At 43.2% G+C, this 23,802-nt stretch overlaps 1 long non-coding RNA gene across 2 annotated transcripts in view; it reads left to right on the plus strand.

Annotated features, from left to right (window-relative positions):
* The first annotated feature begins 15,736 nt into the window (after positions 1-15,736).
* LOC137232636 (uncharacterized) overlaps positions 15,737-23,802 on the plus strand; it is a 114,121-nt gene continuing 106,055 nt past the window's right edge. For both annotated transcript variants that reach the window (XR_010947119.1, XR_010947118.1), the window contains exon 1: positions 15,737-16,227. This is a non-coding gene — a long non-coding RNA (uncharacterized lncRNA). The remainder of the gene's footprint in view (positions 16,228-23,802) is intronic.

Below are 23,802 nucleotides of genomic sequence, written 5' to 3' on the forward strand. Positions count from 1 at the left end.
GAGCCACGTGGGTGCTGGCAACACTGTCTGTGCCTTTTTTTTTTTCAGTTGAATTATAGTTGATTTACAATGTTGTGTTAATTTCTTCTGTACAACAAAGTGACTCAGTTATACATATATATGTATATATATTCTTTTTTATATATATTCTTGTCCATTATGGTTTATCACAGGATGTGGAATATAGTTCCCAGTGCTATACAGTTGGACCTTGTTGTTTATCCATTCTATATATAATAGTTTGCATCTGCTAATCCCAAATTCCCACTCCCTCCCTCCCCCCACACCCCCTCCCCCTTGGCAACCACAAGTCTGTTCTCTATGTGAGTTTGTTTCTGCTTTGTAGATAGGTTCATTTGTGTCATATTTTAGATTCCACATATAAGTGATATCATATGGTATTTGTCTTTCTCTTTCTGACTCTACTTCTCTTAGTATGATAACCTCTAAGTCCATCCATGTCTGCGCCTTTGAATGAAGCCTCACCTGAAATATACCGTAGTCTCTAGACCAGTGCTTTCCATTGTGTGGTCCCTGGACCAGCAGAGTCAGCCTTAGCTGAGAACTTGCCTAACAATGCAAACTGTTGAGTCCCCACTCCAGACTTCCTGAATCAGAACTCTGTGCGTGCAGTCCCATAATCTACATTTTAGTAAGCCTTCGGGGTGATTGGGTTGCACACTGAAGTTTGAGAAGCACTGCTGTTGACCGATAGAAGAGAAAGTAAGCTAATAGAAAGTGAGCTAGTCTAACTCAAGTACAATTATTCCAGGGTTCTCAGTACCACAAGCCGATCTATGCCTTTCTTATTAAAGCTGGTCTGAGTTTGGTTTTTATATTCCTCATCCTAGCTTTAATCTTTTTGTTCTAATAGTAGGAAAATCAGATGAAATGTCTTAATCAGAATTCTTCCTTATATTTCCAAAACATATTGAATTACGTGATGATTCCTGCTCCTTGGGACAGCTCTCTGAAGGACAGCAAGGATGTTCAGCGTACAAACTCCTCATTGTAGGGATGAGAAAACCGAAGTGCGATCCCTTAAACCTCCTGGCTGGCTAAAAGTCTGGTCTGGTTCTTTCCACCATACTTGGCTACCTGTGCAGCTGAGTAATTAGACCCACAGCTGATGGAGTCTAGCCAACCCACGTTTATATCCTGATTCTGCTACACAGGAGCTTCTAGCTTTTGTGTCTCAGTTTCTTTATCTGTGAAATGATGGAAACGGTTCTGCTTCCTTCAGATGCCTAGTGTGAGGGATCTCTGAGAATTAGTATGGAAAGGGACAAGCTCTGGGCAAATGGTCAATAAATTGTGTCCATTCAGAATAATATTGTCAAATCCATCATTGCTACTGAACTATAAAATGCAGGGCTGCCCCCACAGCAGACTGAACCGAGCCAGGGAGTGTTATCTGGGAGAAGCAGCATCTCGGTCCTGCACGGAGTTATCCAGCCTGCTGATTTCAGGGAGCCCTCTGAATTCCCTCAGCCAGTCACCTAACTCAAGCGGCTCCAATCAGCCTCATAATGAAATCTCTCACTTCAGCTTCCCATCAGAAGCTGTGTTTCTAAACCTCATCCCCTTTAAGGCCATCTTTCTTCTGAAGGGAGCGAGGCTGCTGGTGATTAAGAGTTGTTTAAATCGCCATCAAAACAATTAAAAGGTGAATCATTCTTACTAAAGAACTGGTCTTTATTCCTGTCCTGCCCCTAGGTTCAGGCTAGGAATGAAGACGTAGAGAATGGACTTGAGGACACGGGGAGGGGGAAGGGTAAGCTGGGACGAGGTGAGAGAGTAGCATTGACATATGTACACTACCAAACGTAAAATAGATAGCTAGTGGGAAGCAGCCGCATAGCACAGGGAGATCAGCTCGGTGCTTTGTGACCACCTAGAGGGGTGGGATAGGGAGGGTGGGAGGGAGACGCAAGAGGGAGGGGATATGGGGATATATGAATACATACAGCTGATTCACTTTGTTATACAGCAGAAACTAACACACCATTGTAAAGCAATTATACTCCAGTAAAGATGTTTAAAAAAAAAAAAAGAACCGGTGTGCTTGAATCAGTGGGTATCTCGCTCATTTCCATGGATGCTTGATTCATGCCTCATCCACACAGAGGGAGGTGGTTTATTAAGGATTATGACATCCTGCCTTCTCTGGGCCATCCAGAGGTTGTGCTGCTCTGGGAGGGGAGGGACCACATTAAGCCCAGTAATATTTTTAGAGCTGCATTTCTCTTGCCTGGCTCTAGATCATTCATCTGGCCTTTCAGCATGGCTACAACTTAAGTGACACACCAGGGACATTTTCCTGATAGATCTCATTTGGAGCTGAATCTTGTAGCTGCATGAATAAAATGGATATCTGTTTAATAACTGCCTGGGTTCAAGTCCCAGCTTTGCCACTTAATACCCGTATGACTGTGAGGAAAATATTTAGCCATTTGGTGCCCTGGTTTATCCATCTTTGAAACGGGGATAATGGAACCTACCCATAGGATAATGATTAAACAAGTTAACATTTGTTAAACCTTCGATGAGTAAAAATGAATAATAATCATAAATAATAATATTTACCTTTTACTAAGAACTTATTTTGTGCCAGACTTTACGCTAAGCACTTTACATTTAACAGATATGTTTATCCCAAACATAAATCACTGTAGTAGTGTGATAGTAATAATAAACAATATTGATAACAGTATTAATAATAATGGCAGAAATAATAATGTGTGCACACAGAACTAGAGTACTATGTCTAACCTCACAAAACCTTATTAGTGAGGTTCTGTTATGATCTCCATTCTGCACATGGGTAAACTGAGCCACAGAAAGCCTAAGTATCTTTCCCAAAGTCACACAACTACCAAGTGGCAGAGTTAGAATTCAAATTTCATCCTCCCTGACTACAGATCCCAAGTTTTCAATTGCCCACCAACTCAAAACCACATAAATATTGCATTATAAAATGAAGGTGTCAGTGTTCACATTTTCTAGATGCATGGGATAGATCAAAAATGTCAATACCATTTTTTTCTCTAGGCAAATCATTCCAGATAGGAGACACATAAATGGAATGGAGAACTGTAAAGGTTCCCAGCTGGCTGTGGGGCAAGCCCTGTGTGCTCCATGAAAACGAGGGATTGTTTTCCAAGTGAAAAATGACTCCATTAGTCATAAGTTTTAAAAACTATAGAGTCAGCACCTTTCAGAAGATACTCAGTTGGGTAATAAAAAAAAAAGTAGAGGCTTTTATAGCATCCAATTACATGACAAGTGAGTTACATTTAAAGGTATTGAAAAAAAGTGATTTCAAATGTGAAATGAGGGGTGTGAGCAAATGTAACCTGTCCTCATATTAAGCTCTTTCCAAGCCCATGGGGGAGGTGAAGTCATAAAGGATAAGCATGTAACCTGACTTGAACTTGACAATTCTGCATGTAAGTAAGCAGGTGTGTCTGGTGACCAGAGACAGAAGGGAAGGGTGAAGATTAGAGTCATCACTCATCCACTACCCACTCTGTGCCTACTTCTGTGTGAGGTCCTTCCCAACACCCTGTTCTGGTCCTTCCTAGAGTGTTTCATCGGGAACCCTTATGAGCCTCATTTTACAAAAGAGGAAACTGGAACTTTGAGGTAGTAAGTGACTTGCCCACGGTCCTTCCGCCTGGTCAGGGGCCAAACTGGGGTTCGTACTGGTGTCTGTGTACTGGAGAGCCAACTCGCTTCCCACCACATCCTGTTTCCTTTCTAAAAAGAGACCACAAGAGAAATTCCAGGATTTGAAGGCTCAGTTTTAGGGGAAATGACTTTTGATTTTCTTTGCACAATGTCACATTTAGGTAGAGAGGTAATTTTTTTAGAGGTGGAGACAAATTGAAGCCTTGCTCTTGTGGAAATACCTAAGAAAAGAGAGCCTAATGATAAAGATTAGGGAAGATCCCTTCTGGGACTAAGTTCAACAGAAGGATTTGTGTATTTATCTTTATGTCCTAGTGTTTTATGCCAAGCTGGTGTAAAGTCCATGCTCCGTAAACGTTCACTCCGTTGGCTCGAATTTTGTTCTTTTAGTTCCCAAACCCCTTAGGCGGAGCCAAATATACTTTAAGTTCCTTGAACCCTGGGAGAATGTCTAGCATTTCTTTGATACCCACATCTGCCCTCCAAGGCACCATGGTAAGCGTGTAGGTGCTCAAATCAATGCAATTAATACAGACCCCATAGGAAATTCTGTTAGGGTTTGCTTCAAGTTCAGTGTACTTTGGGAGGCTATGAAGGACTGAGCTAGACATTGATACCAAGCTAGACCAAAATAGTAGCTGTATCCTCAGAAATTCTGATTAAGCAGGATTGAGAGAATAACGACTAGAGATTGAAATTTTAAAAATAAGACTCTGTTTACTGCAAATCCGTATACAGAAAGAAGAAATGACGGAAGCCCAAAAGAATGGTTTAACTCTTCCATCTTCCTGGAATCTTGAAATTATAATCATTGTTGTATTCACCCTTATATAGAATTAACTTAGTTGCTTGAACAAGTGGCCAGGAATTGTCCTTTTGTGTGTGGCTAGGGGTGTTGTTATTTTGATTTGTTTTCCTAGAACTGCTTTTTATTTTTCTGTGGTCACAGGATTCTAGTAATGTAGGGGAATTTGGGGCACAGGTGTCTCAGAAATCAAGGGTAGTTTATAGATTCTTGTAGTAGAGGAAGGGAGCAGATTAATAGTTCCCCAAATATACCGATGTCCTAATCACCCAAAACCAGTGAACGTGTTACGTTTATATGGCAAACGACATTTTGCAGATGTTTAAGGGGTTACGAGGATTAAGTTAAGGGTCTTGAGATGGGAACGTTTTCTTGGATTATCCACATGGGCTCAATCATAGGGATCCCTCTAAATGGAGACAGGGTGTTAGAGCCAGAGAAGGAAACGTGATTGATGGAGCAGAGGTCAGAGTAATAAGACTGCTCACCTGGAAGAGAGAAGAGAGCCACGAGCCAAGGAGTGCAGGCAGCCTCTAGAAGCTGTGAAAGGCAAGGGACAGTTTCTCCCCCGGAGCCTCCAGAAGAAACGTAGCGAGACTTCTGACCTCCAGAAGTGTAACATAATACATCTGTATTGCTTAAGCCACCCGGTTTGTGGTAATTTGTTACAGCAGCCATAGGAAACTAGGACAAAGTTCCCCATCAGCAGCCTTGGCCAGAGATGGGTGTTTCCTGACGGGAGCTTCAGAAAATAGTCTACCTGATTGGAAGCCTAAGTATTATCTTTGGGTACTTGTGATGTACCTTAGGGTTTCTCAGTCTCGTCAGCGTCAGCGCTATTAATATTCTGGCTGGATGGTTCCTTGTTGTGGGGCCGTCCTGTGCATGGTACGATGCTTAGCAGCGTCCCTCGCTTCTACCCAGTAGACGACAGTAGTACCTCTTCCCCTCAGTTGTGACCATCAGAAATGTCTCCAGACATTGCCAAAGGTCCCCTGGGGAGAGGAAGAGCAGCAAAAGTGCCTCCAGGCTGAGAACCATTGATCTAGCTAGATCATATCCTCCTCAGTTTTAAAATTTCTGGTGACAGTGAGCAAGCCATCTTTCTCCCACGGCCCTAATTCATAAATTAGCCAAACCCTAAGACACACAAAATATGCTTTAGTCAGAGTCATTTTGTTGCTCAATTGTAAGGCAAAAAAATCCTCACCTCTATACTTGATAGAATAATCTCATGGCTTGTACCAAAATATCAGACAGGATTTCTTTGTGGATGAAACTCCGCTGATAACCTAAGGCAAGTTATTCATCTACTCAGCCCAGCCAGCCAACACCTTAAGCCTGTTACTCTCAGTAAATGCCAGATAAAGTGTTTTATCAAATTGAGTGAAATGGCTTTGCGGCCCTCCTCTTTATTGGTGGAAGTTCATTGGGAATCCAATTCATAACTTACTGGTTCAAAATTCCCAAAATGTACTGGGATGAAATGTGGTGAAGTCTGAGTGAAGGAGAGGGTACACTCTGTGCCTCGTCTGCTTCCCAAATGTGGCTGTTATTGGACATGGAAGCAGAAGCAGCCTCTGGAAAGCCAGTTCTCCTTTCTCTGAATCAACATGCCTGCCGAAGGACGCCTGAATTCAGGAGGCGGGGTGGGTGGGAGGAGCGCAAGGGAGAACCGATTCCAGTTCATTTACCGAAAGAAATTCACATTGTGCCATGGATAGGTTTGGCAGAGATAAGGCCGTCAGAAGTGGGAAAAGGACAAGAGAATAAATGACCCTGAGTTACGATCAGCTAGGATGGACGGGTAGGAGGAGGTTATAGACTAAATGTCTGCATCCCCTAAAAATGCTCATGGTGAAGTCCTAACCTCCAATGTAATGGCATATGGAGATGGGGCCTTTGGGAGGTATTAGGTTTAGATGAGGTCAAGAGAGTGGGGCCCCCAGGATGGGGTTACTGTGCTTATAAGAAGAGCCCAGAGCTCTTTCTCTCTCCAACATGCAAGGACACAGAAAAAAGGTAATCATCCTCAAGGCAGGACAACAACCCCCACCAAGAACCCAACCATGCTGGAAGTCCGATCTCGGACTTCCTGGCCTCCAGAACTGTGGGAAACAAACGTCTATTGTTTAAGCCACCCAATCTCTGGTATTCTGTTGTAGCAGCTTGAGGAGGCTAAGATGAGCAACTGAACCACAGAAATTTTATGAAGAGCTAGAAAGATACCAACGTATTTGAGTTTCTTGGAATGACCCCTACCATCACCATCAAACATGAGACCTCTGGCTTTTTAATTAGTTCTCTGAATTTTGTAAACATGAAAATCATGTGCTAGGTTGAAGACTAGATTCTCACTAGCTCTATGAGTGTGTACAGGTCTCTTTCTTGCTTCCCTTTTTTGGTTTCTATATTAAAATGGGCATAATAATACCTGCCTTGAAAGAGCATCATAAAAAGAGAATGAAATCATAGGTGTGAAATTCATAGGTATGTGATAGGCACTCAGTAAAGGTAAGTCTTCTCCCCTTCCATCTAGCCTCATCTTGATCAATTGAAAACAGGTCAAACCTAAATGAGGTAGGTTCAGTTAGTGTGTGAGTGTGAATGAGGGTATGTGAACATTTATGCCTGATTTGGATAATTACCAACACTAGTATATTCAAGTATGAAGGGTAGTTCTTCTAAGGGTCTCTTTGTGGTAAATATTTGAAAACACTGCTTTTGTAAACCCATCTTCTAGTCCCCATTCTTCTGGTAATTTCACCTTGATTCTCCTTTGAGAAGTCTCCTTTTTCTCATTCTCAGTCTATGAGTTTCGGTGGGAGCTGAGAACACTCTGTCTCATACACACACACACACACACATACACACACACACCTAACTCAGGAAAGAACACTTCCTTGGTTTGTAAATATGATCATCTACACCAATTATTTCAGATTCCACATATATGCATTAATTTGTTTTTCTCTTTCTGACTTACTTCACTCTGTATGACAGTCTCTAGGTCCATCCCCGTCTCTACAAATGACCCATTTTCGTTCCTTTTTATGGCTGAGTAATATTCCATTGTATATATGTACCACATCTTCTTTATCCATTCCTCTTTTGATGGACATTTAGGTTGTTTCCATGTCCTGGCTATTGTAAATAGTGCTGCAATGAATATTGGGGTGCATGTGTCTTTTTGAATTATGGTTTTCTCTGGGTATATGCCCAGTAGTGGGGTTGCTGGGTCACATGGTAGTTCTATTTTTAGTTTTTTAAGGAACCTCCGTACTGTTCTCCATACTGGGTGTCTCAATTTATATTCTCACCAGCAGTGCAAGCAGAAATAGAGATACAGACATAGAGAACAAACATATGGATACCAAGGAGGAAAGGGGAGGGGTGGGATGAATTGGGAGATTGGGATTGACATATATACACTATCAATACCATGTATAAAATAGATAACTAATGAGAACCTACTGTATAGCACAGGGAACACTACTCAGTGCTCTGTGTTGACCCAAATGGAAAGGAAATCCAAAAAAGAGGGGATATATGTATATGTGTTGCTGGTTCACTTTGCTGTACAGTAGAAACTACCACAACATTGTAAAGCAGCTATACTCCAATAAAAATTTTAGAAAAAACAAAAACACTTCCTTGCGTCTGGCCAGTGAGTTTATTAATCATTACCCAAACCAGATCAGAATAAATTAATCTCGAGAATACTGTTAGAATTCATTAAAAGGGGAAAGAGTTCTTTCGGCTGGGATTGCTGGTAATAAGTGTAGTCTGAGCCTGGGGTTGTCAGGAGCCACCATAATGAGAAGGCCAGTGTAGAACTTAAAAGTCATCACAGAAGAAAGCAGAGCTGAGAAATGGAGAGAGAGTGATGGCAACAAGTCCCCTGGATCCAGCTGTTCCTGAAGCTAGTTGGTCCCTTGACCTTCCAGGGATTTGAGCCAATTTATGTTTAAGCCAGAATGAATTCAGTATCTCTCACTCTCTACATAAAGACTCCTGAAAAATATATCCTCCCACAATTATTTCAGGATTTCACCTTGGGGTGAAATTTCCTGTGTTCAGAAATTAATTTTCTCAGCCAAAAGGAGACTCTGCAGCTGCTCTTCAAATGCTGTTAGAACCATCTCAGGGCTAATTGGTTGAGAATGCATACTGATGGCCAAGCTCCCAGCACTACCTCCATATGCCTGGGAGACTGACCACAGCTACGGTCTCAGTGCTAGTTGTAAAGAAGTTTCACTGTCAGCCAAACAAGACCCCAGTTTAAAACTATTAAGCCGAAGCCACCCCTTTCTAATAACCAAGGAGAATTCTCCTTCCTTCCATGTGACACTGGATAAGGGATACAGAGCTGGCCTCATTTAGCTATAAAGATTCCAACTGTTACTTGCTGCCTGAAGTCCCCCCAACATGAAATAGTAGGGGCTACTTTTCTCCCTTCTACTCCAACCATTGTCTTTTCCAGAAGACCCAGCCAGCACTTTTCCTGTTTTAATAAGTATTTGAGAGGTTTGTCTAATCAGGGAGGAAAAAGAGATAATAATAGGTCAGAAAAGAAAGCAAGGGAAGCAGAAATATGAGTGTAGGGTCCAGATGATGTGCTGTCATGATTTGTGGCAACATAGCATTTAGAAAGGAGATTCACTAACGAGAGGTTTCATTTTATTCATAAATTTTTCCTGATGTAAAACATGTAACTTTTTCTTGCTACTTAACTGCCAAATAAACTTGGAGAAACATGTCCATAGGAATAATGACTCCCTCAGATACTGCCAAGTATCTGAGGGAGTAACATCAAGATGAGTGCAGATATCTAGGAATCAGCAATACTTGGGTCCATGATTGACATACCAAGCTAGCCTTTTTGTGTCTGCAATCACTGTCTACCTTTCGGTGCGTGGATATCCTTCTCTATGAATTACGTAAGATGAATCCAACTGTGCTGCTTTGACAATATTTCTTACGTAGGCACAACTTTTGTTGATTTCTCTACATCTCAAGTCAAAAAAATACATCCTGAGTGAGTGACTATCCTTTGAAAAGGTCTAGACTAGAAGAAGGAAAGTATTTAAAGATGGGTAAGATTAAGATGCCTCCGTAATTCTCTGCATGGGTAGCTCCAGCAATGTTATTATTCTATCAATTTTATGCCAGTAGGAATGCAAAGAGAAGAGTTTGGTTTTGGAAATGAGAAATGAAAATATAAAGTGGCTTTGATAATTAGACATGCTCTTTTTCCTTAACACTGACTAGTCTTGAAATCACTAACCTGGGAAGGAATCTACCATGTGTCTGGAAATCAGAGACTACAGTTTCTAAGGGCCCTGGATCCCTCTCTCTCTCTAGATCCCTTTCTGCTTTTTCTAGGGCTTCCTCCAAAGGTTTCAAAGCCAATTCTCTTCCTTCCTCCCAGCTAAATGGAAATGTGGGACTGAAGCTGCCGTCAACCTATATCTCTTGAAATGCGCATGTCCCAAGTTCAAGAAACAACAACCATAAATAGATTAGAATGCCTCTGTATCTCATTGCCAAATCCCAGGAGAATCTGATGGCCAAAATCGGGCCAGGTGTTCACCTCTGATCCAATCACCTCATCCTGAGGGGTGATACCGGGTAATACAAACATTGTCATTAATAACCACAGGGTTATTTTGGAAGTAACTCCGAATCGCAGATGGTAGCTTTTCAAAAGCCATCTCTGTCGTTCCAAAATCAAAGTCCCCATTCCTTTCTGTGCTTTGCTCCCTTGCCATCTTGAGCTAATTACAGCTGTGGAGCCTGTCCTCCAAATCCTAGCAGGGAGAAAGCTTGTTTCCCCTTAAGTGGAGCTTAGGCAAATGTTGCTTTTTCAAATGCAGATTTCATACAAACAGGCCCTGAAGTTTAAAAGGTGTCTTTAAACCCCATTAAATAACACAGTTCCTTAGCAGGAATATCTCCTGGGATGGGATGTCTTCTATTCAAATGCCATGTTATGACAAGCATGACAGACTTGATGGGCATCTGTTCTGACTCATGACATCCCTTAAATTAAGTTAGGTAGAATGTGTGCAGGCGTTCTAAGAAAATCTCCTCGGGGCCCCAGTCCTATTATTTTTCTTACTAGCTCTGAGTTATGACTGTCTTCTCCTAGGGACAGCAAACCCTCTTTCCATACTGGCTGCATCATAGCATGTTTTCAGTACCTGATACCTTACCAGCAAAGCCAGTTGGGCTGCCACACATTTAAATACTAATTTACTGTTGCATTTCTTCTCCTCTCTCTCTCTTCTTCCAATAGGCCAGAGTCGGCTTCCCCCACCTGAACTTTAATTTCTGCAAATGCTACAAGGGCCCCTCCTGTTTCCAATTTAACCTTCACCAAAGAGAAGAGTCCTGGGATGCCTCCTAATCCCCAACTTATGCCTCAAACTTGATTCACAGTCGCCGTTTCTTTGGTGGCAAAGGCTCAACTTGCCTGTGATCATTATTGGTTACATTGGCTCTTCGATCCAATTTAGCGCATCCTCTCCATTGATCACTGCAATGTAAATCTACCTCGTTATTTTAGCTTCAAGGAAATTTGAGGCAGGACTTAATCGGTTACAAGTCATCAGGAGTAAGTTTCTCTCTGTTTCTCAGTTCTGCTTTCCTATCAGGCAGCTTTGTGAAGACAGCTGGCAGCTGCAGTGTCACATGCTCCCAGCCTCAAGCCAGCAGAAGGCAAGAGTCAATTTTCCAATAGAGAAATTCCAGAATTTCTGTTGGCTTAGTTTCAGTCACTGTGCTCAGGAGAACAAGATGTTCATTGGTCAACCCTAGTTCACTGGTCCGCTCTTAGACCTTCTACTCACTAGAGGCCAGTAGCACACTTCTCCCACCACCACCACCCCCCCCCCCAACTGCCTCAGTTTGGACAACTAAAAATGTCACCAGACATTGCCAAATGTCTCCTAGGGGGCAAAACGTGCACCTGGTTTGAAATCATTGGCCCAGTCAAGCCATTTGAGTGGCCAACCTCTTCTTGGTTTACTACGAAATAGCCATTCAGAATCCTGTAACTCTGGCTTCTTAACCTTCTTGGAAGCATCACTTAGAAGGAATCACTGTGCATAAGAATCAACCAGATTCTCAGGGCCCACCTCCAGAGACCATAGCTTAGTAATCACGTGTAGAGTCATAGAATGTGCGGTTTTTATAAGTACTTTGAGACCCAGTTCCATAGAGTACTGTTGGTCATTTGGCCACTAGTTCCTTCATTCAAGATCTATTTACTGAGCATGTACTGTGCTAAGAACTGTCCTAGAAGCTGGAAATACAAATATCACTTCCTTCAGTGAGCTTTCATTCTAGTGGAGGAGACAGGCAGTAAACAGTAAATTATATAGTATAATGAAATGTGATAAGTCATATGGGAAAACATCAAACCTTAAATGGGGGTGGCGACGGTAGAGGGGGAATCCCAGGAGTGGAGATAATAGACATGGTGACCTCAGTGAGGGAGTAACATGTGAGCAGGCACATGGAGGATTTGAGGAAGTATTCCAGCATGCACCTAAGGGAAGAACAGATCAGAGCCAGGAGAGCCAGTGCAAAGGCCCTGAGGTGGGTGTGTGCCTGACTTACTGAAGGAGTACCAAGGAGATGAGCTGGCTGAGGCAGAGTGAGCAAGAGGAAGAGGGGGAGGGGATGAGGGCTAAGAGTTAATGGGGGGGGGTGGGGACTTCCCTGGTGGTCCAGTGGTAAAGAATCCACCTTACAATGCAGGGGACGCTGGTTCAATCCCTGGTCAGGGAACTAAGATCCCAAATGCCACGGGGCAACTAAGCCCACGTGCCACAACTACTGAGCTCGCGTGCCCTGGAGCCTGTGCGCCACAACTAGGAAGAGAAGCCCTGACACCACAGCAAAGAGCCTGCGTGCCGCAACGACAGGTCCCACATGCCTCAACAAAGATCCCTCATGCCACAGCTAAGACCCGAAGCAACCAAAAATAAATTAAATAAATAATAAATAAATAAATATTTTTTTAAAAAAAGAGTTAATGGGGGACAGGGAGAATATCACATAGAATCTTGTATAAAATTATATGTACTTCATACAGTGAGAAGTGATAAAAGAAATTTTCACATATTGTGATATGGGGAAGTCATTCTGGCTTACACATGAGTTAACATGAATTTTATGCTAACTCAAAGAGCCTGTTTGTGGCCTATCAAACATACATTGTACGGGGCTTCCCTGGTGACGCAGTGGTTGCGAGTCCGCCTGCCGATTCAGGGGAACACGGGTTTGTGCCCCGGTCCGGGAGGATCCCACGTGCCGCGGAGCGGCTGGGCCCGTGAGCCATGGCCGCTGAGCCTGCGCGTCCGGAGCCTGTGCTCCGCAACGGGAGAGGCCACAACAGTGAGAGGCCCGCGTACCACCAAAAAAAAAAAAAAAGCCAAAAAAACCATATATACTGTATGGGAGGCAAAGATGGGAAACGCAAGACTAGAGAGGAGGTTATGAGAAGCGGTGACAAGGAATTCGTGGGTGACATCACTGAGAGCGCTTTCCGTGCAGTGATCTGTGTGAAAGCCTGAAAAAACTGATTGAACTGGTTCAGAGGGAAAGGGAAGAGTATTAGCATAAACAATGCTTAGAGGAGGTTTGCTTCAAGGAGAGCAGAAAAGTGAAGCTCCGGGGGAAGAAGCAATGGGATCAAGGGAGACTGTTTTAAGGTGGGAGAGACGCCCGTAGTTTTACACAGCTGGGAGCAATCTCTAGATTGGCGCGCACTGATGACGTAAAAGGGAGAGAGAGGTGAATTGCGCGGGTGGTGTTTTCAAGCCGGTGAGCGAGGATCGGCTGTTGTGCAAGAGGGAAGGTGTTGCCTTTGCAGCGGAGCGCGGTCAGTTTACCTACAGCGACGAGAAGGAAGACGAGGAAGGTGAGTCCGTGTTGCGGTGGGACTTTGTGGAAGTTCTCTTGTTATTGCTTTAAACTTCTCAAAGAAAGAAACAGCGGGGTTGTCAGCTAAGAATGATGAGCAGGAGATGTTAGCATTTTGAGAAGGGAGGAGATGTCAGAAGGAGAGTAGGAGAGGGATGCGTTGTGGTACTAATGCCAGGAGCGTGGGTTTGCACCCAGAGATGGGTCAAGGAATACGAAAGTGATGGAGTCACTTTCTTCTGTGTTGTTGGAAGGAAGGTGGGGACAGGATAACGTCCTCAGCACCGGGCATGGGTTTGAGGAACGTGTTCGGGACACACCAAGTTATTCATTGAGTCTTGGCGAACTGTGGTGGAGAGGGCAAACCCTGGCAGGCAGAATTGGAATTGGGCGGCACGTGAAAAAAATGTCTGGCTGTACTGTTCGGTCTGAGTTTGATGTTGGCCTTGGACTAGTGCTTAATCCTCCGGTATATACGTGTTTGCCTTCTTGCCCTCACATCACCAGGATTTTCTCAGGGTTGGAGGTGGGGAGAAACTGTGAGAAGGTATTCGAAAGCCGTTCAACCTCTTCAGAGAACAGCTGCTATGAATCACCAAGTAGTGTTCCAGAATTAATACCAGTGGGGTTGGGGAAACATGTCTTCTAAAGTGAGGGTGCTTGTAATCTCGTGGTCACCCTGTGTTGAATAATAGATAGGTGCCTATCCCTTCCGCAAAGAAAATGAGGTGAAAATGCTTTTTTCCAAAGTTATGCATTTTCAGAAGAGGACTGAGCCATCAGCACCTCACCATCCTTGCCTAAAGGAAGGCTCAACAGGGTCAATTAAGTTCACTTGTTGACTCATCCTATTAAAATGCCTCTAGGCCTCTAGGAAAAGCTGAGCCCAAAATGCACCGCCGTCAAAGAGAAAATTGATGGATGTAAATAGACCAGCCAACCAAATTGGGTCTGAGAGGCAAGGCTAGAGATTGGAAGGACTTATTTGAAAATTATATAAAACTGTTGCTAAAAAGGAACTGACTGCATCTCTCTATGTGTTCCCTTATGTCCTTTAAAAAAAAAAAAAAGTGCTTTTCTTACCTCACACCTTATAATGTACGTATCCGAACAAGCTTTGTTTCCTTCACAGCAGTTGCCTTTGAAGCTTAGCATTTATCTATCGTAATGATGTTCACATGAGATGCTGTCATAACGTACATGGCATCCTTTTGCACCTGCCAGCTTCCCAGTACATCTCCTTCTAGGGGGATTTAATTTCAAGGAGAAGCTACCAGCTGTTCTGAGTCAAAGCTAACAAATCACATGGCTGATCAGATAGGGGATCTGAAATTTTAAGAGGGAGAGGCCTGGGCTTCCCTGGTGGTGCAGTGGTTAAGAATCCACCTGGGGCTTCCCTGGTGGCGCAGTGGTTGGGAGTCTGCCTGCCGATGCAGGGGACGCGGGTTTGTGCCCCGGTCCGAGAGGATCCCGTGTGCCGTGGAGCGGCTGGGCCCGTGGGCCATGGCCGCTGGGCCTGCGCGTCCGGAGCCTATGCTCACAGCGGGAGAGGCCACGGCAGTGAGAAGCCCGCGTACCACCAAAAAAAAAATAATAATACATTGTACATCTGCTTTAATTATTAGAGAAAAGGACACATTGACCAAAAGTAAAGCATGTCCCCATTAAAAAAAAAGATTAAATGCCCCTCTTCCTGGGATGCCAATGCTGGTCCTCCTTTGATGATAAGACTCCCTTGCCAGGCGCCGAGGCCATACTGACTCTCTGTGTACGTGCTGGTCTGTTCTTCTGGGGTTTTTTGTTGTTTTTGTTTTTAACCTTGAAAAAATGTAACCCTGACTTTTTAATGTTCTTTGTTATGACAAGATATAAAACTGTGCTGGAAACCATGCTTCTCCAGAACAGTTTCTCAGAGTAATCTGGAAAGCAGGCTTCCAGCCTCGTCCTCAGTTTGGCTCGAATAAAACTCTTTCCTATTCTTATTATTGATCGTGTATTGATTATTTTCGTCGACAGAAGACATGAACAAGTTTTGAGCAGAGGTGTGACATGATTTGACTTATGTCTTGTTGCTGAGTTTAAAATACTGTATGGGAGGGCTTCCCTGGTGGCGCAGTGGTTGAGAGTCCGCCTGCCGATGCAGGGGAACACGGGTTTGTGCCCTGGTCTGGGAAGATCCCACATCCCGCAGAGCGGCTGGGCCCGTGAGCCATGGCCGCTGAGCCTGCGCGTCCAGAGCCTGTGCTCCGCAACGGGAGAGGCCACAACAGTGAGAGGCCCGCGTACCACAAAAAAAAAAAAAAAAAAAAGCCAAAAAAACCATATATATACTGTATGGGAGGCAAAGATGGGAAAAGCAAGACTAGAGAGGAGGTTATGAGAAGCGGTGACAAGGAATTCGTGGGTGACATCACTGAGAGCGCTTTCCGTGCAGTGATCTGTGTGAAAGCCTGAAAAAACTGATTGAACTGGTTCAGAGGGAAAGTGAAGAGTATTAGCATAAACAATGCTTAGAGGAGGTTTGCTTCAAGGAGAGCAGAAAAGTGAAGCTCCGGGGGAAGAAGCAATGGGATCAAGGGAGACTGTTTTAAGGTGGGAGAGACGCCCGTAGTTTTACACAGCTGGGAGCAATGTCTAGATTGGCACGCACTGATGACGTAAGAGGGAGAGAGAGGTGAGTTGCGCGGGTGGTGTTTTCAAGCCGGAGAGCGAGGATCGGCTGTTGTGCAAGAGGGAAGATGTTGCCTTTGCAGCGGAGCGCGGTCAGTTTACCTACAGCGACGAGAAGGAAGACGAGGAAGGTGAGTCAGTGTTGCAGTGGGACTTTGTGGAAGTTCTCTTGTTATTGCTTTAATCTTCTCAAAGAAAGAAACAGCAGGGTTGTCAGCTAAGAATGATGAGCAGGAGATGTTAGCATTTTGAGAAGGGAGGAGATGTCAGAAGGAGAGTAGGAGAGGGATGCGTTGTGGTACTAATGCCAGGAGCGTGGGTTTGCACCCAGAGATGGGTCAAGGAATACGAAAGTGATGGAGTCACTTTCTTCTGTGTTGTTGGAAGGAAGGTGGGGACAGGATAACGTCCTCAGCACCGGGCATGGGTTTGAGGAACGTGTTCGGGACACACCAAGTTATTCATTGAGTCTTGGCGAACTATGGTGGAGAGGGCAAACCCTGGCAGGCAGAATTGGAATTGGGCGGCACGTGAAAAAAATGTCTGGCTGTACTGTTCGGTCTGAGTTTGATGTTGGCCTTGGACTAGTGCTTAATCCTCTGGTATATACGTGTTTGCCTTCTTGCCCTCACATCACCAGGATTTTCTCAGGGTTGGAGGTGGGGAGAAACTGTGAGAAGGTATTTGAAAGCCGTTCAACCTCTTCAGAGAACAGCTGCTATAAATCACCAAGTAGTGTTCCAGAATTAATACCAGTAGGGTTGGGGAAACATGTCTTCTAAAGTGAGGGTGCTTGTAATCTCGTGGTCACCCTGTGTTGAATAATAGATAGGTGCCTATCCCTTCCGCAAAGAAAATGAGATGAAAATGCTTTTTTCCAAAGTTATGCATTTTCAGAAGAGGACTGAGCCATCAGCACCTCACCGTCCTTGCCTAAAGGAAGGCTCAACAGGGTCAATTAAGTTCACTTGTTGACTCATCCTATTAAAATGCCTCTAGGCCTCTAGGAAAAGCTGAGCCCAAAATGCACCGCCGTCAAAGAGAAAATTGATGGATGTAAATAGACCAGCCAACCAAATTGGGTCTGAGAGGCAAGGCTAGAGATTGGAAGGACTTATTTGAAAATTATATAAAACTGTTGCTAAAAAGGAACTGACTGCATCTCTCTATGTGTTCCCTTATGTCCTTTAAAAAAAAAAAAAGTGCTTTTCTTACCTCACACCTTATAATGTACGTATCCGAACAAGCTTTGTTTCCTTCACAGCAGTTGCCTTTGAAGCTTAGCATTTATCTATCGTAATGATGTTCACATGAGATGCTGTCAAGTACATGGCATCCTTTTGCACCTGCCAGCTTCCCAGTACATCTCCTTCTAGGGGGATTTAATTTCAAGGAGAAGCTACCAGCTGTTCTGAGTCAAAGCTAACAAATCACATGGCTGATCAGATAGGGGATCTGAAATTTTAAGAAGAGGCCTGGGCTTCCCTGGTGGTGCAGTGGTTAAGAATCCACCTGGGGCTTCCCTGGTGGCACAGTGGTTGAGAGTCCGCCTGCCGATGCAGGGGACACGGGTTCGTGCCCCAGTCCTGGAAAATCCTACATGCCATAGAGCGGCTGGGCCCGTGAGCCGTGGCCGCTGAGTCTGCGCGTCCAGAGCCTGTGCTCCGCAACGGGAGAGGCCACAACAATGAGAGGCCCGCGGAAAAAAAAAAAAAAAAAAAAAAAGAATCCGCCTGCCAATGCTGGGGATAGGGGTTCGAGCCCTGGTCTGGGAAGATCCCACATGCTGCGGAGCAAGTAAGCCCATGTGCCACAACTACTGAGCCTGCACTCTAGAGCCCGCAAGCCACAACTACTGAAGTCCCCACACCTAGAGCCCATGCTCCACAATAAGGGAAGCCACTGCAATGAGAAGCCTGCGCACCGCATCGAAGAGTAGCCTCTGCTCGCTGCAACTAGAGAAAGCCTGCACGCAGCAACAAAGACCCAACGCAGCCAAAAATAAGTAAATAAAATAAATAAATTTAAAAAAAAAGGAAGAGGCCTGATTTTCTAATACAGAATGTAAATTAAATCTACAATTTGCAAAGTTGACTCGAGGTGGGAAATTGGCTCTAGAATATAATTGTAGCCTCCTACATCTAGATTTCCCCCTAATTAGAAATAGCTTTATATCATTTCTTCTGCTTATTATTTAAACTTTATACAGAAAACATACAGATCAAGTGTAATCTCACTGCCAAGAGGTACCTGGGATTTATAGTTTTGTATATATCTTTCTTAATTTTTCCTTGTTCCTATAGAGTTCAAAATGAGGAATTTTCTTTCGTAAATGGGATTATTATGATAATTTATCTTGTCATTTATGTAAAATGAGTGCCATTCTGTGTCAAATGTAGAACTAGACATCATTTTTAATGGCAGCACAGTATTGTGCTGTAGGGAGGATTCGTAATTTAACCAGCCCACTCCTGATGGGCGCTTAAGTGGTATCCAAAATGTTGCTTCTATAAACATTGCTAGGAACATTGCTGTCCTTCCCAATTCTGTTATTTACAAAAAGGCCTTAACCTGTTCTTGCTACTCACTAATCCTCCCTCAGGCTTTCTTCTTGAGGTAATATGTTTTTGAAGGATGTCTAACTTACAGGGTTTCCGTAGTCATCATTTTTTTTTAATAGATTTATTATTTATTTATTTATTTTTGGCTGTGCTGCATCTTTGTTGCTGCATGTGGGCTTTTTCTAGTTGCGGCGAGCAGGGGCTACTCTTCATTGTGGTGTACGGGCTTCTCATTGTGGTGACTTCTCTTGTTGCGGAGCACGGGCTCTAGGCACACAGGCTCAGTAGTAGTGGCACATGGGCTCAGAAGTTGTGGTTCGCAGGCTCTAAAGCGCAGGCTCAGTAGTTGTGGCATACGGGCTTAGTTGCTCCGTGGCATGTGGGATCTTCCTCGACCAGGGCTTGAACCCGTGTCCCCTGCCTTGGCAGGCGGATTCTTAACCACTGCGCCACCAGGGAAGCCATAGTCATCATATTTAATACCAAAGTTCAAATAAAAATGGCCTGTTCTGTGGCCAGCCTTGGTGTAGACGCTGGGTATTCTCATCTCAATGTCATCCTCCTGGCCAGGAGAGGACAAATTTTGTTATCACCTAAGTCACAGTTCTAGCCAGCTGTCCCCATGGGAGCTCCAGGGGACACATTTGAACATGTGTCACTGTGTAATGCCGTGCTCTCTGGGCTCACATGGTAGGGTGATACACTTAGTCTGAGAAAAAATAGAGGAATTTGCTTACACATCGTCTAATCCATCCTCTGTGTTCTGTAAACAAGATGACCAAGTCTCAGGAAGGTGACGTCATACCTCCACGGTGTGTAGCAGTACCTCATTGAACTGGAGATCCAGGTTCACACCTTGATTGGATTCCCTGGAACCCTGGTTAATAGCATTCTGTGAGCGCATTAGTCGAAGTCTAAGACTCAGTTTTGGAAAATGGAGTTCCAGTGTTTAACTCATAGGATTATTTCAAGACCATGGACTATAGTGGCTTCTCAATAGTTTTTTTTCCAGCAGTAGTGGGACAGTAGTAGTTGTTGACGTCACAGTTGCTGTTGATATTGTTGTTGATATAGAAGTAGCTGCTGTTGGGGTAGAATTTGGGCAGAATTCAGGCTAGATTCCCTATTGCGTATTTCTTTCATTTTACCTGTCTTACTAGAGTTCCCAATTCATTATTTTGAACCCTACATGCAAGGTAGAATTCTCTCTGAGATCTGTGTGTGTGCTTCTGTGGGGATAATAATCCTCATTTTTTTCTGATGGAGGAGAGCAAAATCACACCTACTTGTACTTCAAAGCACATCCTGGTTGTCAGTTTCCCCCAACCCCAGGGAAACTCACCTTTGGTTGAAGCTACTGGAGTGGCCATATGTTTAAAGAAGGAAGTGAAAATTATGTTGAGGACACTAATGTTTTCTATTTCATTTTTCTGTTTGCTTTTCTTGACACCGTGAATTCCTTTGGCAAAGTGTGTGTGGCTTTACATTTTTAAAAGGAAGGGAGGAGAAAAAAGTGTCCACAAGCAGGCAATCAATTATAATTCTCACGAATAGAACAAGTGGATCACATCTGAGGTTACATTTTCAAGTCTTGTGTATGGATTTATTCATTGACTCCCCACTGACTTAAATAAGTATCACACCGATAAGTTACAACACGTAACATTTTTTTTAATTAAGGGCTAGATATCCACTGGGGATGCTCAAAATCAAATTATATTTTTTCTTATGACCATATTCAGATAACCATTCTGAAGGAGAAAATAATTAACTAACCTTATAAGAAGGCTTGCAGAGCTACCATACAACTATTTTCATTTGGAATGTTCGTGCGGAGCTTCCTCGAATTCATCTGCAGTGATTCAGCATCCAAGATGGTTGTAAGCAATGGCGCCAGTGTTTGTTTAATGTTCATTACATGCTGCACATTGTGCTAGGGGTTTTCCCTTATGCTCTGTGTCAGTCTGGAACAGTGGTTTTAAGCTGGGCATGATTTGACCCCCAGGAGGTACATGGTGATATTTTTGGTTGTCACAACTGGAGTGAGTGCTCCAGCAGCTAGTGGGTAGAGCTCGGGGATGCTCCTGAACATTCTATCAACAAGAAATTGCACTCACTTTTTCCCATTAAAATAAATATTTTTTAAGCTATTAAAATGCAGTACATCTCTGGCATGTCATATAAACATTTTTAATGATACAATGAAATATAAAAATATGTGGAATATTTGAAAATTTAAAAAGAAACTAAATAAACAAATTATTTGACTTGCATTCCACTAAGCTTCCTAGATGTTGTTTTTTAATTAATTTTTTATTAGAGTATGGTTGATTTACAGTGTTGTGTTAGTTTCTGCTGTACAGCAAAGTGAGTCAGTGAGTCAGTTATACATGCACATATATCCACTCTTTTTTAGATTCTATACCCACATAGGTCATTAGAGAATACTGAATAGAGTTCCCTGTGCTATACAGTAGGTTCTTATTAGTTATCTATTTTATATGTAGTAGTATGTGTGTGTCAATCGCAATCTCCCAATTTATCCGTCTCCTGATTACCCCTTGGTAACCATAAGTTTGTTTTCTACATCTGACTCAATTTCTGTTTTGTAAATAAGTTCATTTGTACCATTTTTTTTAGATTCCATATATAAGCAATATCATATGATATACGTCTTTGTCTGACTTCACTTATATGACAATCTCTAGGTCCATCCATGTCACTGCAAATGGCATTATTTCATTCTTTTTTATGGCTGAGTAATATTCCATTGTATATATGTACCACATCTTCTTTATCCATTCCTCTGTCAGTCGACATTTAGGTTGCTTCCACGTCCTGGTTATTGTAAATAGTGCTGCAGTGAACATTGGAGTGCATGTATCCTTTAGAATTATAGTTTTCTCCAGGCATATGCCCAGTAGTGGGATTGCTGGGTCACATGGTAGTTCTATTTTTAGTTTTTTAAGGAACCTCCATACTGTTCTCCATAGTGACTGTACCAATTTACATTCCCACCAGCAGTGTAGGAGGGTTCCTTTTTCTCCACACCCTCTTCAGCATTTATTGTTTGTAGATTTTTTGATGATGGCCATTCTAAAAGTGTGAGGTGATACCTCATTGTAGTTTTAGTTTGCATTTCTGTAATAATTAGTGATGTTGAGCATCTTTTCATGTGCCTTTTGGCCATCTGTATGTCTTCTGTGGAAAAATGTCTCTTTAGATCTTCCGCCCCAGATGTTAAATTATTTACCATACACAACAACCCTTTTGAGGAAATGTTGCTCATATGAATACTAATCTCAGATAAGCAGCACTGAAATCCAGTTATCTAGGGAACTGCCATCCAGAAAAGCTGAGGAGCTTGCACAGGGTCTCATGGCTAGGAAGTGGCAGAGTCAGGACTCACACAGAGAATGGAGTATTCACACATCCCAATATAAATGCATCCCACCAGATTCCCTCGGCCTCTGCCTTTCTCTCCCTGATCCAGATGTTCACATCTCCTCTCCCTCTGAGCAACAACCCATCCAGAGGTCCCTGCCCAGCCTTGAACCAGCTACCCAAGATGAACAACCCAGAGTCAGAATCTTTATCTGAATAACAGACTTCCAATCCATTTGTTGCAGTTGGAGATAAATTACCATTTCTAACTTTTTGTAGGAGGAGATATTGCTACTATTTACGATTCCTGACTATCTTCTTAGAGGGCATAACTCAAGGAAAGTCTCTGAGCTAGTTCTGAATGTCAGAAAGTACACAAGTATCAGAGAGAGTGCCCAAAACTATACTTCTAATAGCTTTCCCAGATGATTCTAATACTCACGAAGTTTGAGGCTCACTTTTCCAGGAGGAGAGAGGAACATGTATCCCGGTAAATTATGGTGTAACCAGATAAATTACTGTGTAACCAGCCAAATGTTAAAATAGAGAAAATGCCTATCTAAATTCTATTTAGCTTTCAAAGCTGAATTCTTTGTGCTCTATGAAGGGTTTTTTGGCTGCCCAGAATACATTGATCTCCAAAAATACTTATATAAACATAATTGTCTCTGTTTCTGAGTATAACGTTTTTCTTTTTCCATCTCGATGGAATCCCTTTGAAGATCATTATCTTGTATTCCCCAGAGTAAATAGGCTACTCTACTGAAAGCTCAGTCAGCCAGTAATCGTGGGCTGAGCGGCTATTGAATGGAATAAGTTGTATTCCTCTGTCAAGGTCCAGGGAGGGGAAATCAAGATAGAACCTAACTGAAAGAAAAATAAAAAATACTTCCTAAACACTGAGATTTGTTTCCATCCAAAATCTGAGTTGACCGGGCCCAATCCCCTCAAGGTGATTAGCCCAGTCCTAATTTTTTTTTTTTTTTTTTTTTTTTTTTTTGCGGCACGCGGGCCTCTCACTGCTGTGGCCTCTCCCGTTGCGGAGCACAGGCTCCGGACGCACAGGCTCAGCAGCCATGGCTCACCGGCCCAGCCGCTCCGCGGCACGTGGGATCTTCCCGGACCGGGGCACGAACCCGTGTCCCCTACATCGGCAGGCGGACTCTCAACCACTGCGCCACCAGGGAAGCCCGTAGTCCTAATATTTTTGAAGTTCTTTTACTAGGGTAGATTCTTCTCCTTTTGAGGGTTTGCCAAAGAAAAATTAGCAGAACCAATCACCAATTTCTAGCAAATTTTGCTGACATGATGATCAAAATAGAAACTGCTGAGGTGTCATGAGTTCAAGGACAAGGAACAGAGACCGTGGGAGAACACATCCATGTCCTGAGATCCTCCATAATCACTTGGAATTTATCAGAGATATTGTAGTAACTACAGGCCCACTTACTAGGACATAAGTCAGGGTAAACACTCTAGGGTCTTTAGGACAGCTAATGCCAAAGCTTGTTTGGAAATGTGTGTGTTTATTATTTTAGCAGTCTTCAAGGCCTATCTCACATAGGAGGTAGTGCAGATATCAAGATGATTGTCTGCCATCCTATAGAAAAATCCTCGCCAAGAAAAAAACATACCTTGTGTTAAGAGAGAGTTGTGCACGTCCTCGTGGCTCCTACCTGTCTTGTTAGATCTCTGACACAGGAGGGAAAAATTGACTTATTTAGAGTTACCACCATGATCTGCACAGAGCAATTTGACCAT

Source organism: Pseudorca crassidens, chromosome 10 (assembly GCF_039906515.1).
Source record: "Pseudorca crassidens isolate mPseCra1 chromosome 10, mPseCra1.hap1, whole genome shotgun sequence".
Classification (NCBI taxonomy): domain Eukaryota; kingdom Metazoa; phylum Chordata; class Mammalia; order Artiodactyla; family Delphinidae; genus Pseudorca; species Pseudorca crassidens.